This window comes from Mirounga leonina, unplaced genomic scaffold (genome assembly GCF_011800145.1).
Source record: "Mirounga leonina isolate KUSES-001 unplaced genomic scaffold, KU_Mleo_1.0 Mir_154, whole genome shotgun sequence".
Taxonomy (NCBI): domain Eukaryota; kingdom Metazoa; phylum Chordata; class Mammalia; order Carnivora; family Phocidae; genus Mirounga; species Mirounga leonina.
The window spans coordinates 349,356-365,814 of NW_023270389.1; the positions used below are offsets into that span (position 1 = coordinate 349,356).

Below are 16,459 nucleotides of genomic sequence, written 5' to 3' on the forward strand. Positions count from 1 at the left end.
GCATGTGAACAGAAAAACCCAGCCTAAAATTCACAGGGATCCCAAATGGCCAAAACAGTCTTAAAAAGGAACAGATAGAGGAATCACACTTCCTTACTTCAAAAACTGCTGGAAAAACCGGATATCCACATGCAAAAGAATGAAGGTGGACCCTTACAGCATATACAAAAATTAACTAAAAGGAATCAAAGACATAAATATAAGAACTGGGCGCCTGGGTGGCTCAGTTGGTTAAGCGACTGCCTTTGGCTCAGGTCATGATCCTGCAGTCCCAGGATCGAGTCCCGCGTCGGGCTCCCTGCTCAGCAGGGAGTCTGCTTCTCCCTCTGACCCTTCCCCCTCTCATGCTCTCTCTCTATCTCATTCTCTCTCTCAAATAAATAAATAAAATCTTTAAAAAAATAAATAAATAAAATAAATATAAGAACTAAAACTATAAAACTCTTGGGGAAAAAAACATAGGGGGTAAAAGCTTTGTGACTTTGGATTTGGCAACAATTTTTTTTTTTAAAGATTTTTTTAAAAGATTTTATTTATTTTGAGAGAGAGCGTGCCCACACACAAGCAAGAGCAGGGGGAGGGGCAGAAGGAGAGAATCTCAAGCCGACTCCCTACTGAGTGCAGAGCCCGCGACCCTGAGATCAGGACCTGAACTGAGACCGAATCGGAAGCTCAACCAACTGAGACACCCCGGCACCCCTATTTTTTTAAAAACATTTTACTTATTTGAGAGCGAGCACGCGCACATGTGCACACAGATGAGCGGGGGATGGGGGGGCAGAGGGAGAGGAAGAGGCAGACTCCCTGCTGAGCACAGGCATCCCAAAAAGATTTTATTTTCAGGGCACCTGGGTGGCTCAGTCAGTGAAGCATCTGCCTTCGGCTCAGGTCATGATCTCAGGGTCCTGGGATCAAGCCCCGCGTCGGGCTCCCTGATCCTCGGGGTGGTCTGCTTCTCCCTCTCCCTCTGCCTGCTGCTCCCCCTGCTTGTGCTCTCTAACTGTGTCTCTCTCTGTCAAATAAATAAATATACATATATATATTTTTATTTATTTATTTATTTGAGAGAGAGAATGAGACAGAGAGAGAGAGCATGAGATGGGGGAGGATCAGAGGGAGAAGCAGACCCCCCGCCGAGCAGGGAGCCCGATGCGGGACTCGATCCTGGGACTCCAGGATCATGACCTGAGCCAAAGGCAGTCGCTTAACCAACTGAGCCACCCAGGCACCCCATATATATATATTTTTTAAGATTTTATTTATTTGACAGAGAGAGACACAGTGAGAGAGAGAGCACAAGCAGGGGGAGTGGGAGAGGGAGAAGCAGGCTCCCCGCTGAGCAGGGAGCCGCTCGATCCCAGGACCCTGGGACCATGACCTGAGCTGAAGGCAGACACTTAACGACTGAGCCACCCAGGCACCCCAATAAATAAATCTTTAAAAAAGAAAAAAGATTTGATTTTTAAATAATCTCTATCCCGACATGGTGCTTGAACTTAAAATCCCAAGATCGAGTCCCACACTCCACGAACTGAGCCAGCCAGGTACCCCAACAATTTCTTGAATATGACACCAAAAATACAGGTAACAAAAGAAATAATAAACACAATCTTTTTTTTTTTTTTAGGATTTTATTTATTTATTTGAGAGAGAGAGAATGAAAGAGAACATGAGAGGGAGGAGGGTCAGAGGGAGAAGCAGACTCCCCGCCGAGCAGGGAGCCCGATGCGGGACTCGACCCCGGGACTCCAGGATCATGACCTGAGCTGAAGGCAGTCGCTTAACCAATTGAGCCACCCAGGCGCCCAATAATAAACACAATCTTTTTTTTTTTTTTAAGATTTTATTTATTTATTTGACAGAGAGAGAGACACAGCGAGAGAGGGAACACAAGCAGGGGGAGTGGGAGAGGGAGAAGCAGGCTTCCCGCGGAGCAGGGAGCCCGATGCGGGGCTCGATCCCAGGACCCTGGGATCATGACCCGAGCCAAAGGCAGACGCTTAACGACTGAGCCACCCAGGCGCCCCTAATAAACACAATCTTATTAAAAACTTCTGTGCAGGGCGCCTGGGTGGCTCAATCGGTGAAGCGTCTGCCTGCGGCGGTGGGGAGTCCGCTTCTCCCTCTGCCCTTTCCCCTGCTTGTGCTCGCTCTCTCTCGCACTCTTGGTCTCTCTCTCTCAAAAAAAATAAATAAAATCTGGGGCGCCTGGGTGGCTCAGTCGTTAAAGCGTCTGCCTTTAGCTCAGGTCATGACCCCAGGGTCCTGAGATCGAGCCCCGCATCGGGCTCCCTGCTCCGTGGGAAGCCTGCTTCTCCCTCTCCCACTCCCCCTGCTTATGTTCCCTCTCTCGCTGTCTCTCTGTCAAATAAATAAATAAAATCTTTAAAAAATAAATAATAAAATCTTTAAAAAAATAAAAACTGCATCGACACTACCAACAAAGTAAAAGGCAACCAACAAAATGGGAGAAAATATCTGCAATTATACATGTGATAAAGGATTAATATCCAGAACATATACAGAACTCCTACCACTCAACAACAACAAAAACAACCCAATTAAAAGAATGGACTGGGGGTTGGGGGGGGTGGGAGGGTGGGAGGGGAATGACGACACTGGCTGGCCCAGTCAGAAGAGCATGAGATTCTTTTTTTTAAAAAAGATTTTATTTATTTGAAAGAGAGAGCACAAGTAGGCAGAGCGGCAGGCAGAAGAAGAGGGAGAAGCAGGCTCCTCGTTGAGCAGAGGGACAGCCCAATGCGGGGATCGATGCCAGGACCATCTTTTTTTTTTTTTTTTAAGATTTTATTTATTTAGGGCGCCTGGGTGGCTCAGTTGGTTAAGCGACTGCCTTCGGCTCAGGTCATGATCCTGGAGTCCCGGGATCGAGTCCCGCATCGGGCTCCCTGCTCGGCAGGGAGTCTGCTTCTCCCTCTGACCCTCCTCCCTCTCATGCTCTCTGTCTCTCATTCTGTCTCAAATAAATAAATAAAATCTTTAAAAAAAAAAGATTTTATTTATTTAGGAGCACCTGTCTGCCTTCAGCTCAGGTCATGATCCCAGGGTTCTGGGATCGAGCTCCATGTTGGGCTTCCTGCTCAGTGGGGAGTCTGCTTCTCCCTCTCCCACTCCCCGTTTGTGCTCTCTGTCAAATAAATAAATAAAATCTTTTTTTTAAAAGATTTTATTTATTTATTTATTTGAATGAGAGAACATAAGCCGAGGGGAGGGGCAGAGAGAAGGGGAGGGAGAGAGAGAAAGAGAAGCAGACTCCTTGCTGAGCGGGAAGCCCGATGTGGGTCTCTATCCCAGGACCAGGAGATCATGACCTGAGCCAAAGGCAGACAGACACTTAACCGACTGGGCCACCCAGGAGCCCCAAAGCATGAGATTCTTGATCTTGGTGTCATGAGTTTCAGCCCCATGTTGGGTGTAGAGATTATTTAAAAATAAACATACCAAAAAAAAAAAAAAAAAGGGCATGGTCTTGAATAGACATTTTTCCAAAGAAGATCTACAAATGACCAATAAGCACATGAAAAGATGCTCAAAGTCACTTATCATTAGAGAAATGCAAATCAAAACCACAATGAGATACCACTTCACACCAATTTGGATGGCTTTTATAAAAGCAAATCAACAGAAAATAAAGTATTGGTAAGGACACAGAGAAGTTGGGACTCCTTGTGCATTGCTGGTGGGATTACAAATGGTACAGTCACTGTAGAAAACAGTATGGTGGGACCTCAAAAAATGAAACACAGAATTGTCATATGATCCAGCAATTCCAACTCTGGGTATATACCCAAAAGAACTGAAAGCAGCGACCTAAACAGATTCTCTCTTTTTTTTTAAGATTTTATTTATTTATTTATTTGAGACAGAGAGAATGAGAGAGAGAGAGAGCACATGAGAGGGGGGAGGGTCAGAGGGAGAAGGAGGCTCCCCGCTGAGCAGGGAGCCCGATGCGGGACTCGATCCAGGGACTCGATCCAGGAGCATTATTCACAACAGCCAAGAGATAGAAACAACCCAAGTATCCATTGACAGATAAAAAGATAAAACGTGGTTAAAAAAATAAAGATAAAAGCTACATAAATGGGATATTATTCAGCCTTAAAAAGGAATGAAATTCTAGGGTACCTGTCTGGCCCAATCAGAAGAGCATGTGACTCCTGATCTTGGGGTCATGAGTTCCAGTTCCACGGTGGGTGTAGAGATTACTTAAAAAAATAAATTAAAAAAACTTAAAAAAAAAAAAAAAAGGAAATTCTAACACACACTACAAAATATGGATGAACCTTCAAAACTTTATGTTAAGTGAAATGAGCCAGACATAAATGGACAAATATTGTATGATTCCACTTATATCAAGTACCTAAAGTAGTCAACTATGTGGAAACAGAAAGTAGAATGGTGGCAAGGGGACTGGGTGGCGGCGGGGGGCTGGGGGGGTGGACTGGGGATTGGAGAGTTGTTGGTTTTTCTGTTTGCTTGAAGCAGGCTCCACGCCTAGTGTGGAACTCATTGCGGAGCTCGAACTCATCACCCTGAGATCAAGACCCAGGCCGAAATCAAGAATCGGACACTGAACTGACTGAGCCACCCAGGCGCCTCTATTTTTCAATAGGTACAGAGTTTCAGTTTGGGAAGATGAAGAAGTTCTGGAGATGGACAGTGGTTGCACAAGAGAATGTATACACTGTATACAGCAGGTATACAACATACATTACAATGGATACAGTAACGCCACTGAACTGCATACTTAAAAATGGTTAAAATGGTAAATTTATGTATATCTGACCACAGACTATATGCTAAATTTACCATGATCTTTTAAAAGAATGTCTAACATTTACTGAATAATTACTATCTGCAAGGCACAGAAAAGTTAAGTCACAGGTCTTAAAACTGCTAGTAAGTGGTGGGGCAGAAATCTGAACCCAGGGCTTTGGACTGCAGAGCTCTACTTCTGATCATTATAATGACCAAAGGGTATTCTAGTTTAACCAAGGAAAGAAAGCTTTCATGTAACTAAGTGAAAAACATCCACCAAGAGTAGTAGCAGTACTAGACTATTCTCTTACAACCAGACAGCAGAATTCAATCTATGCGTAACACTGAGAATGGCTGATTCGGGGGCAGGGGCTGGGGGGACCACCGCAGAGCTTCCCCGAACAACAAGCAGAAGCTCAAGTAGCACAGTTAGGCAGCAGACCGACATGTGCCAAGCAGTCCTGGTGACAACAGGACTGCAACGGCAACTTCAAGGGCTTCTTCAGTTAATTTATAAAGCCATAAAACAATAACTAAAAAATCTCACTGCTGGGGCGCTGGGTGGCTCAGTTGTTGGGCGTCTGCCTTCGGCTCAGGTCATGATCCCGGGGTCCTGGGATCGAGCCCCGCATCAGGCTCCCTGCTCAGCGGGAAGCCTGCTTCTCCCTCTGCCTCTGCCCCTCTCCCCGCTTGCACTCACACACTCTCTCACTCAAATAAAATCTTAAAAAAAACCAAAAACTACAGCTCAAACAGGTCGCACCTAATTAAGACCTGTAGTACATCAGTAGATCTCAGAAATTTTTACACCCCTACTTAGGCTACAATGATCTTATCCCCTTGAAACCTCAAGGTTTTTCAAAAATGCAGCACTTATTTTTAAGATGTTTCTGTCCTCTGCAAAACATAGCTATTAAAGATCTTTCTCCAGTCACCCACATTCCTTGAAACCTTTTAGTTCAAAACTAATGCATTATACAGAATTTAGATGGCAAACAGCTCTCCAAGCAGAAAGTGAAGAGTTAAAAATGAAGGCTAATGAAAATTTAGTATTAGATCTTAATGCAGTAAGAGACCAATATTCTAGTTTCTACTAATTTAGCACAAAATACCTGGATTTAAAATACTCTAAAAAAACCAAAACTGGGGCACCTGGGTGGCTCAGTCGTTAAGCGTCTGCCTTTGACTCAGGTCATGATCCCAGGGTCCTGGGATAGCCCGCATTGCCCAGCATCGCATCTGGCTCCCTGCTTAGCAGGAAGCCTGCTTCTCCCTCCCCCACTCCTCTTGCTTGTGTTTGTTCCCTTTCTCACTGTGTCTCTGTCAAATAAATAAATAAAATGTTAAAAAATAAATAAAAATAAATTTTAAAAATTAAAAAACCAAAACTTTCACATTTATAATGCACTCAGCTGTGGAACTGAGCATTCTTTACTATCTGAATTATAAAATAAGAAAAGAACAGCATCAGAGTAACATACTAATTTATTCATGGACACTTATTATAAGCCAAAATCTAGGATATGGCAAGAGTGGCATGCTACTCACATCAAATTTTCATAGAAGATAATATAGGGTCTTCTAGCCACCCTGTCCAGGGCAACAGGAATACACAAGACCAATTACTTCAATCTTTTTTATAGCAATGCAACAACCTAGCCATATAAATGTTAAAGAATGATTAGAAAACTGCCCCTCCCTCCAAAAAGTATTATCCTATTGGGGAAACATTTTCAATATTTTCACTGGTAGCTCAAACTTTACGATGAAAGTTTGAAATTCAGGGGTGAACACCATTCAGGTAACCCTTATGCCTTTAAACAATTTCTCCAAGTTTTGTTATGTTTGTTTTGTTTTTTAAAGATTTTATTTACTTGACAGACACAGCGAGAGAGGCAACGCAAGCAGGGGGAGGAGGAGAGGTAGAAGCTGGCCTCCCGCGGAGCAGGGAGCCCAATGCGGGGCTCGATCCCAGGACCCTGGGATCATGACCTGAGCCGAAGGCAGACACTTAACGACTGAGCCACCCAGGCGCCCCTTGTTTTTAATTTCAAGACCAACATACCGCCTTCAAAGGACTGGAAACCAAAGGTATTGCTCCTTCTCTCCTCTGAGCTCCAGATCCCTCTGCATGCCTCACAGTCGAAATGATGGGCTTTACAGATTCCCTAGTATGGTACTAACATCTTCAGAGAAAGGAAGGGCTTTTGTTCTTGGCTCCAAGGTTTCTGTTTACTTACAAAGTTGCAACCTCACTCTCCTGCTTCTAGCACATTGGATTAAAGATGGCGGGGGCAGCAGCTCAATTATCCTCCTGGGAATTCATTTAAAGTCAGGGCCAAGTTGGATGAGCTACGCCATTTGCCTTAGAAGATTCATGGGGGGAAATGGCAGCCTCCATACCAGTGAAGTTTCTAAAAAACAGCTTAATGCCACCATTCTAGTTCTCTGGAAAACCAGCACACAAAAGCAATCAATTCCCTCATTCCAGAGTGACAACCTTTAAAAAACTTTCAACTCAAAGAGGAAAGCAGAACACAGCAAAGTGCAGTAATCTCAAAGCATTGAGATCACTAATACCTTAAGAAGCTCTTTCATGGTCAAATAATCGTGAGAACCTCTGCATACTTTAGCCATTCTTTTACCACTCCCAATGTACAACGTATATTTAGACACGCAAGGCTCTAAGAAGTCACGCCGTAAAGAAATCTGCCTTAACTTAATTTAACCCAGAATTTTTCAAAACACTATTTGACCACATAACTTTTTCACATAAGACCTATTAATGGGGGGTGCTGGGTGGCTCAGTCGTCAAGCGTCTGCCTTCGGCTCAGGTCATGATCCCAGGGTCCTGGGATCGAGCCCCGCATTGGGCTCCCTGCTAGGAGGGAAGCCGCCTGCTTCTCCCTCTCCCACTCCCCCTGCTCATGTTCCCTCTCCAGCTGTCTCTGTCAAATAAATAAATAAAATCTTAAAAAAAAAAAAAAAGACCTATTAATGGGCACCTGGGTGGCTCAGTTGGTTGGGCAACTGCCTTCGGCTCAGGTCATGATCCCAGGGTCCTAGGATAGAGCCCCACATCGGATCCCTGCTCTGCCGGGGGGGGGGGGGGGGGGGCTTGCTTCTTCCTCTCCCTCTGCCGCCGCTCCCCCTGCTTGTGACCTATTAATACTATTCTATTTTTTGTTTGGTTGGTTTTTGTTTTTGTCTTTTTAGGGCTATGAGAAATGTTAGGAGAATGGTAAGATCACAACTTTTCAGGTCAGGCAGAGCTATTACATACTGGATTCCAGCAAAATGACACTATCTCTGGGAACTGGGCTTTCTCATCTGTAAAATGGTCATAATGTCTCCCCCACAAAGTTACCATAAGAATTAAAATAGTACAAAGCCTTACACAAAGGAAGTGCTCAAAAAATGAGTTTACATTTAAAAAATTCCTTTTAAGGGGCACCTGGTGGCACAATTAAGCATCCAACTCTTGGTTTCAGCTCAGGTCATGATCTCAGGATCATGAGATCAAGCCCTGCACTGGGCTCCACACTCAGCATGGAGTCTGCTTGGGTTTCTCTCTCCCTCTGGCCCTCCTAATTGTGCACACGCTCTCTCAAATAAAAAAAATCTTCAAAAAAAAATTAAAAATTCCTTTTAAGTTCTCAAAGTGGCAAAAATGCAATAAAAAAAAAATCTGAGGGGGCGTCTGGGTGGCTCAGTGGGTTAAGTGTCTGCCCTCGGCTCAGGTCATGGTCTCAGGGTCCTGGGATCCAACCCCACATAGGGCTCCCTGCTTCTCCCTCTCCCTCTGCTCCTCTTTCCCCGCCCCAGCTTGTGCTTGCTTGCTCTCTCCCAAATAAATAAAATCTTTTTTAAAAATCTGAGAAAAAATCACACAATTCATGACTGAGACACTCCTTGAGAAGGGTAACTTTCCAGGATTTTGCAACCTTTTTTATCCACTGGGATACTGGGAAAGTCTTTAAATCTTCCACATTTAAGATGACATACAGGAGTACATCACACATACTGATGAAAATGGCTATGAACAGAACACATGTTGCAGAAGAGTATTTTATGGCTTCAATGATAAAAAAAAGGGGGGCCTCACTTCAATATGAACAAGAAAAAAGGAGTTGTGAGGGAAGCTTAGCTTGTGTCAGCACATAATAATTAACAATTGTACAGTTTATAAAGCACCTTTACGTACAGCCTCATTTGACTGACACAGAAATCTAGTGAAAGAGATAAAGCAGTTCTCGATCCCCATTTCTAAGGTGAGGGAACTATGGCTTGAAGGCTTCAAAGGACTCAGCCAAGGTCACACAGATGATAAATGGCCGAGCAAGGACTCCAACCTTGTTCTTCTGCCCTGAAACATAACAAAAGGGGTACCTTCTAAATGTATGCAACATTTTCTCATATTCGTATCTTTAATATCTTTCAGATGACAGGTACCATGCTAGGCACTGGAGACACAATAGTAAAAAGACATGGTATCTTTCAGGATGTTTACAGACCATTGCCGGGAGACAACATTTATAGAGTGAGATCAAGGAAGAAAGCAAATCTAAGTCTCTCTGGGAAAGTCAGGAGAAGGCTTCCCAGAAAGTAGCATTTGAGATGAGACCTGGAAGCTGATCTAGGAACTAGAACTGTATCTGCTCATGTATAAACTGTAAGGGAGAAATGTAAGGCCGGATAGAAAGGCAAAAGCCAAGATTACAGGGCCTGAATATTGTGCAAAATTTAAATTTTACCTTTCCACGATAGGAAACTATTGAATACTTTTGAGAAAGGCCAAGAGAACAATCAGATCTCTATTCAGACCATTTTGAAGCTAATACGATTGAGAGTTTAAAAGGCAACAGAACTAAAAACAAAGAGAACTATAAGAGACCCCGGCAACCTCCCAAATAAGAGTTGTAGGCCTGAACCAGGAGACCAGCAATAGAAACAGAGGTACCAGTTCAGAAATATTCAGAAAGTAATAGATAAAAAAGAACTGACAACGGTGCTCCCATTTCTGGCGTAGGTGACTCAGTGAATCACAGAAGGGGAGCTGATGATGAAAATGCTGAGTGTGGCCTGCTTCTCCCTCTCCCCCTCCCTCTGCTTGCGTTCCCTCACTGTGTTTCTCTGTCAAATAAATAAAATCTTTAAAAAAAAAAAAAGAAAATGCTGAGTGTGAGGTACCAATGGAATACAGAAGTGGGTATGTCCAGCACACAGTAGAAAACTGGCAACAAGAGGTTGGAGTTTAGGAGAGATGTGATAATCTATGTGAAAACATGAAGGTTTTTCTGAATAACAAGTGTTATTTACCATTTCAATGGGAAGGCAATAATTTTATCATAATTTGTATGACGCTTCAAAATTCACACTTTAAAATCCCATATTATGTTAATCACATTTCCTACTTTTGTTATAAACAACCATGAGATTAGGAAAACAGTTATTATTCTTATTTGATCAACAAATATTTATTATTAACTACATATCAAGTACTGTATCAGGCATTAAAACACCAAAATAAATCCATGCCTTTGTGGACCTTGTATCATAGAAGGGGAACCAATAAGCGATAAACATTAAAAAAAAAAAGGCGGGGGGGCCTGGCTGGCCCAGTTGGAGGAGCATACAACTCTTGGTCTCAGGGTCATGAGTTTGAGCCCCACGCTGGGTATAGAGATTACTTAAATAAATAAACTTTTTAAAAAAGGCAATAAAAGTCAGAGAAAGACAATTATCATATGGTTTCACTCAAGAAACAGTGCAGAGAATCACAGGGGAAGGGAGGGAAAACTGGGAAGTAAACAGAGAGGGAGGAAGACAAACCATGAGAGACTCAACTATAGGAAACAAACTTAGGGTTGCTGGAGGGAAGGTGGGTGGGGGAATGGGGTAAATGGATGATGGGCATTAAAGAAGGCACCTGATGTGATGAGCACTGGGTGTTATAAGCAACTCATAAATTACTGAACTCTACATCTGAAACTAAACATGTACTGTAAGTTGGCTAATTGAATTTAAATTAAAAAAGCAATAAATGTAACAAATATGTCATAAGCACTGTAAAAAAAGAAAATAGAGCATGGAAAAATCAGGAGTGAGAGGTGAGAGTTGAAGGCACAATTTTAAGAGATCTCACTGAAAAGGTGACTTAAGCAAAGACTTGAAGGTAAAGAAATTAATCATTTGTATTATCTCTGTGGGAAAAACTAGCTATTTCCCACAGAGGGAATAGCTAGTGCAATGGCCCTAAGATAAAGAGTGTGACTGATGTATTTAAGAAACAAGTCAAGGTGGCTGGAATGGAGTAAACAAGAGGAAGGATGACAGAGATCAACAGAGAAGGGGCGGGGAAGCGCAGATCATGCAAGACCCTACAGGCCACTGTAAGAACAGACTTTTACTCTGAGAGAAATGGGAATTTAAAAATTAGGAGCCTGACGAGGGTGGGTAGGATGGGGAAAAAATATTAGAAGCCTTATCCAAAATCATAGCTAATAAATGGCAAAACTAGGATTTGACTCAGGATTTCTAGATTCTCTACACCTGTGTTCTACTATTCCAATTTGCCACTTACTAGCCCTACAACCTCCCACCCAGGAAGTCTGAATTTAAATGCTCTCAAACAGCTAACTCCGTAAATATTTTCTAGGAAGAGATGCACTAACTCTCTGGTTAACATTTCTAATCCCTCACAACTATAATGGGAATTTATTAATTCTGATGTCTAATCTAAATCCCAGTGACATTCTGGCCTATATTTTGGGTAATTCAAAATTCCACCTTCCGGGCGCCTGGGTGGCTCAGTTGGTTAAACAACTGCCTTCAGCTCAGGTGGTGATCCTGGAGTCCCGGGATCGAGTCCCACATCAGGCTCCCCACTCAGTGGGGAGTCTGCTTCTCCCTCTGACCCTCTCCCCTCTCATGCTCTCGCTCACTCTCTCAAATAAATAAAATCTTTAAAAAAAAAAAAAAATTCCACCTTCCCCCAAAACGAGACAAGATCAAGAAAGCTTTGATCAGGAGGCTTAATGCATGACTTTCAGGTTCATGTAACGGTAACCTAAATTATTTTAAAAATGTATACCATTCAGATGTGAAAAGCAAAAAGAGAATGGCTCGGGAATGTGGAGGTACTGTCATTTTTGTTAATGCTTTACTAGTTAGTATTAATAACAAAAGTTTATATGTTGTCAAAGAAGTTTCTGCAGTTATTATAACTTTAAGGTCTGGGATTTGACCGGTTTCATACCTCAAAAGTAACAAAATGTGTTCTTATTCATCTGTTGCTTTTGGTACTATAACCCAAAACTCCTGTAGTTTCTTGCCAGTTAATGGCCAATTTAAGGCAACAATAAAGATTAGAGGATTTTGAGGGACATACCATCTAAGAAGTAGACAAGCTTAGCTCTTTTTTTTTTTTTAAAGATTTTATTTATTTATTTGACAGAGACAGAGACAGCGAGAGCAGGAACACAAGCAGGGGGAGAGGGAGAAGCAGACTCCCCGCCGAGCAGGGAGCCCGATGCGGGACTCGATCCCAGGACCCTGGGACCATGACCTGAGCCGAAGGCAGTCGCTTAACCAACTGAGCCACCCAGGCGCCCCAAGCTTAGCTCTTTAATGACCCTGGGTCACTCCTTTCCTACTGAATGAACTCAAAACCACACAGGAATATTTCAGATATCCCTGAAAAGAAAAAACGGAACATGAAGAGGGAGCATTTCAAATCAGATCTATTCTTCAATGCTTTCATCATTACTACACAGGTACAGGAGTCTCTCTGCTTCATGGACTCTGGAGCCACCAAGATCCCCAACCAGTACCTACAGAAAGTATCACAGGGATACTGAGGATACATACACCAAACAATACAGCTAATAGAAGGTTTCCCCCTAAAAGGCACACCGTTTCAACAAAAACCAAACTTCCTTATGTATCTTTTCCCAAGCTCAGCCAATGCAGGGGAACTGCAACTTTGTGTGGCATTGTCTCATAGGTTGGATCTTTTCCTGAGCAAGAAATGGACAGCTTTACGCCAGGGCTAGATTTATAGTCAATCTGGGTGTGTCTTTTTTTTTTTCTCCCTCCCCTCCCCTCCCCTCCCCTCCCAACTGATTCAGAAAATGCCTGGCTATTGTGCCTTGATACATGATGATGCACGGCTTTAAGTACTGTAAAAGGTCTAGGAAAGAAAATTCCTTGGTCCTAGTTAAGGGTCAAATCTTACACTTTCTCTAGCAGTTGTTTTAATCAAACAACAAGCATTCTGAGTGCAGGGGGGCTGCTGGTGAACATGCTTATCCCAATGGGTTGGCTGACATGGAATATACTCCAGAGTCTAGAAACCAGGACAGCACAACTGCTGTTCCCCTACACATGCAGCTCCAGCTCGGTGGGTGGGGAAGATAAGGAAGAAACAGTAAATTGAAGCAAGAGGCCTGGTTTACATACAACATACTGCTGAAAGCTAGGATGAATCCAGGGGTCCCAGCATTCGATCAGGATACTATTACTGACACAGTGACACCCTCCTCCCACCCCCACTCTGCTGTTCTGTAACCAAAATCCAACCTGAAGGTCTGGCCAGGCCAAGCCAGGGAAAGGAAAAAAAAAAAAAAGGTATGTGTGTGGGGAGGATTGGAAACATTTGTCCAAGAAAGAAAGAAAGAAAGGGGGCAGCACACAGGTTTTGAATATACTTTAAGACTACGAGGTTCAGAAAAAATTTTTCACATCTTCCCTCCCAACACCCATGGCCTTATGCTAAACACAGCAGTAAAAGTTACTGCCAGAACTCAGACTTGAAGGGCTGATCAGGGAACCTGGTCAAAGCCGTTCCTAGACAAGCATCTGAGTGCAGCCTCTATTCTGACCCTTTTCGGACTGCCTCTAAACAGGAAGTTAACAGACATCACACGCAGGGGAGGCAAACCAGTGTCATAAAGATGGATGCTGCTGTCAGCTACAAATTCCTCTCACTTCATCGAAAGTGTTCTCTAAGTAAGGAATAAGCAGGACAAAAGTCCATAAGCCTCCCCTCTTCTCAAACTGGGTCACTCAGCCTACAGGTCTGGCCTTCTGATTCCTACTGATGAATATTTATCTGCTCCATTCCTTACCATGAGGACTACAACTGCCTCTAGACTAAAAAATTGTATTCCTCTAAAAATGGAAGACAGCACTAGCAGATCAGTACTCCCACTAACTCATTATTCATACAACCTACCTGTTTAAAAAGCCCAAGGAAAGACTCTCCTGGACCCAGTCCATCCCCAAAGAGAGACTAAGTATCAGTTACAAAAAAAGCAGTTACTTCCAAAAGATGCGGGCCTTCCTTTAAAGTACATCGAGGCTCTCCCTCGCACCACCTTTAGGAGCTCCAGAAGTAGCCTCCTTACCAATCAAGCACAGACAGAAATGCTGCTCCAGAACAATACTCTGGCAAGATCACTCTGACCCCAAAAATAGGAGTCAGACCTCAAGGAAGAGTTTAGGTCAGTGCATCAAAGAAAACGCAAAAGTTCGCTTAATCTCCAACATGTAGACACGCTGCTGCCAGAAAACAATCAGAAATCAGTGAACGGGGAGTGGGGCTAGACGACTGGAGAAGCGAGAGGGAAGATCTCACTTTGAATCACCCGCACGCACCACCTATCCAAAAACTAAATTTTTATAAATAAAAACGTTCCAAAAACTCAAAAGCGTCAGCTCTTCGACATGGTTCTGCGAGACCTGCCTTTACCCCGGCTGCTGCTAGTCCGAATCTCTGTTGCAGTCTGGCCTGAAGGCAACTGCTCCCTTCCTTCGCGGAAACACCGTGAGCGTCTCCCCGCTCTCTCCCACGCACACAAAAGCCCTCCGATTAATCATTTATCGGAAACGGGAAAACTCGCTCTGGGGAGGCTACCTGACTCCGCGGATGACAGCAGGAGGGAAGGCCGACGGCCAGCTCGGCTCACTGGCACATGCCACCCACCACCGCCGCCGCCTCCACCTCCGCGCCAGCCCCGCGAGCCGACATCGCGCGTCTGCGGGGGGCAGAGCCCGAAGAGGCGAGCGTGCCTCCCCGGGGGCAGCTGTCCCGGGCCGGCGCACGGCCCCACAGGGGCGGCCAGCTCCTCGGCGTCGCTGCGAGCAGGGGCAGCAAGTACGCTAAGCCCCGCTCCGGTGCGGAAGGGCCAGTCCCAGCTCCGTCGACGCCCGGGCACTGAACTGGGGGGCGCGTCCGGGGCGCCCCAGGAGCCCCGCCGAGGAAACGGGCGCCGGGGTCGCCCGAAGAGCAGCGCCCACCCCGGCGGACACCATCCCCGTCTCCGACCGCAGGCCGACGGAATAAAGGCGCACGGCTCTGCGCTCCCGATCCCTTCCCAATAAAGAGAATTCCCCCGCGCTCCCGGCGCCCGAAGGGCCCCCCGCGGGTCCCGGCGGCCGGCGGACCGCGGACCGCGCGCGGGGAGCGGCCCCCACATCCGCGAGGGCACCCCGGGGGCGGAGAGCCGGGGGGGCGCTAGAGAGGAGCCGAGGGGAGCATGGCGGGCGGGAGGCAGGGAGTGGAAGCGGGGACGGCGGGGGAAACGGGGCGCGCGGGAGGCGAGAAGGAGTCAAAGCAGAAGCAACGGAGGGACGCGAGGCGGGGGCGCGCGAGGCCGAAGGGAAAGGCCGGGGCGCGCGCGCGCGGGGCGGGGGAGGGGACGAGGTGAGGGGAGCGCGAGGCGGGGGCGCGCGGGGCCGGGCGGGGGAGGGGGACGCGAGGCGGGGGCGCGCGGGCGGGCGTCGGCTCGCGGGCGCTTCCCCTCCCCCGCCCTCCACCTTTCCCTTCCCCCACCTCCGCCACCGCCGCCTCCTCCCGGCTCCCTCCCGTCCTCGCTGCTCGCCGCCCCCGGGCGGGCGGCCGGGCGGGCGGGCGGCCAGGCGGGCCTAGGCCAAAGCTCCTCACCTGGCGGTGGCGGTGTAACTCCCGGCGAGCTCGCCTCCTCAGGCGGCGGCGGAGGCGTCGAAAAAGGGAGGCGACGGCACAGTGGGTTCCGGGCCCCGCCGACGGGACCGGGGGCGGGGGTGGGGGAGGGGGGCGGGCCGGGCCGGGGCGGGCGGGCGGAGCAGACACTGCGGTACAGACGGGGGGCAGCGGCGGCGGCGGCGGCGGCTGCACCGGCGGCGGCACCACACAAACAAGGACGCTGATTGGGCAGCTGCCAAGCGCCTCGGCTCCGCCTTCCCCACACGCCACGACGCCCATTGGGCGCCCTCAGCCGGCCTCCCCGCCCTCTTCTTCTCGGCCACACCAATAGGAGGCGGGATGCCGGGACTACACCCCACCCTTGAAGAGTGAGTGGCTGGAGAAGTGATGATTGGCGTACATAGTACCCAACCCTAAGCGGAGGAGGGGGATGGTCTAGCGGGGGCGCGTTAATGGGTACCTCGGCCAGTCCCAGACACATCCGGGTCTTCAGCAGCCCATTAAGTGTCGGGGGTCAAAAAATCGCTTCGGGCTGCAACTTTACCTTAGAGACGTTTTGGTCCCCAGGCAGCCGCCGTACCCCAGTATCCCCAAACTGGGATTCCCTCTCGGCCCGCTCTCATTCTTCCGACTCCAAAGATGGAGGCTGGCGAGCGGCACTGGGCTCTGCGTTGGGTGGTGGCTCGTCGCGACAGAATCCCGGAATTTGACGAC

General features: G+C 46.6%; 1 protein-coding gene across 2 annotated transcripts in view; it reads right to left on the reverse strand.

The window, feature by feature from the left end:
- GATAD2B (GATA zinc finger domain containing 2B) overlaps positions 1-16,459 on the reverse strand; it is a 91,420-nt gene extending 74,961 nt beyond the window's left edge. Inside the window, exon 1 of one of the 2 annotated variants that reach the window (XM_035009635.1) lies at positions 16,290-16,459. The gene's annotated coding sequence lies outside the window, so the exon portion shown is untranslated. Of the gene's footprint in view, positions 1-15,724; positions 15,849-16,289 lie in introns of those variants that run through there. The other variant, XM_035009634.1, reaches the window with a different exon arrangement.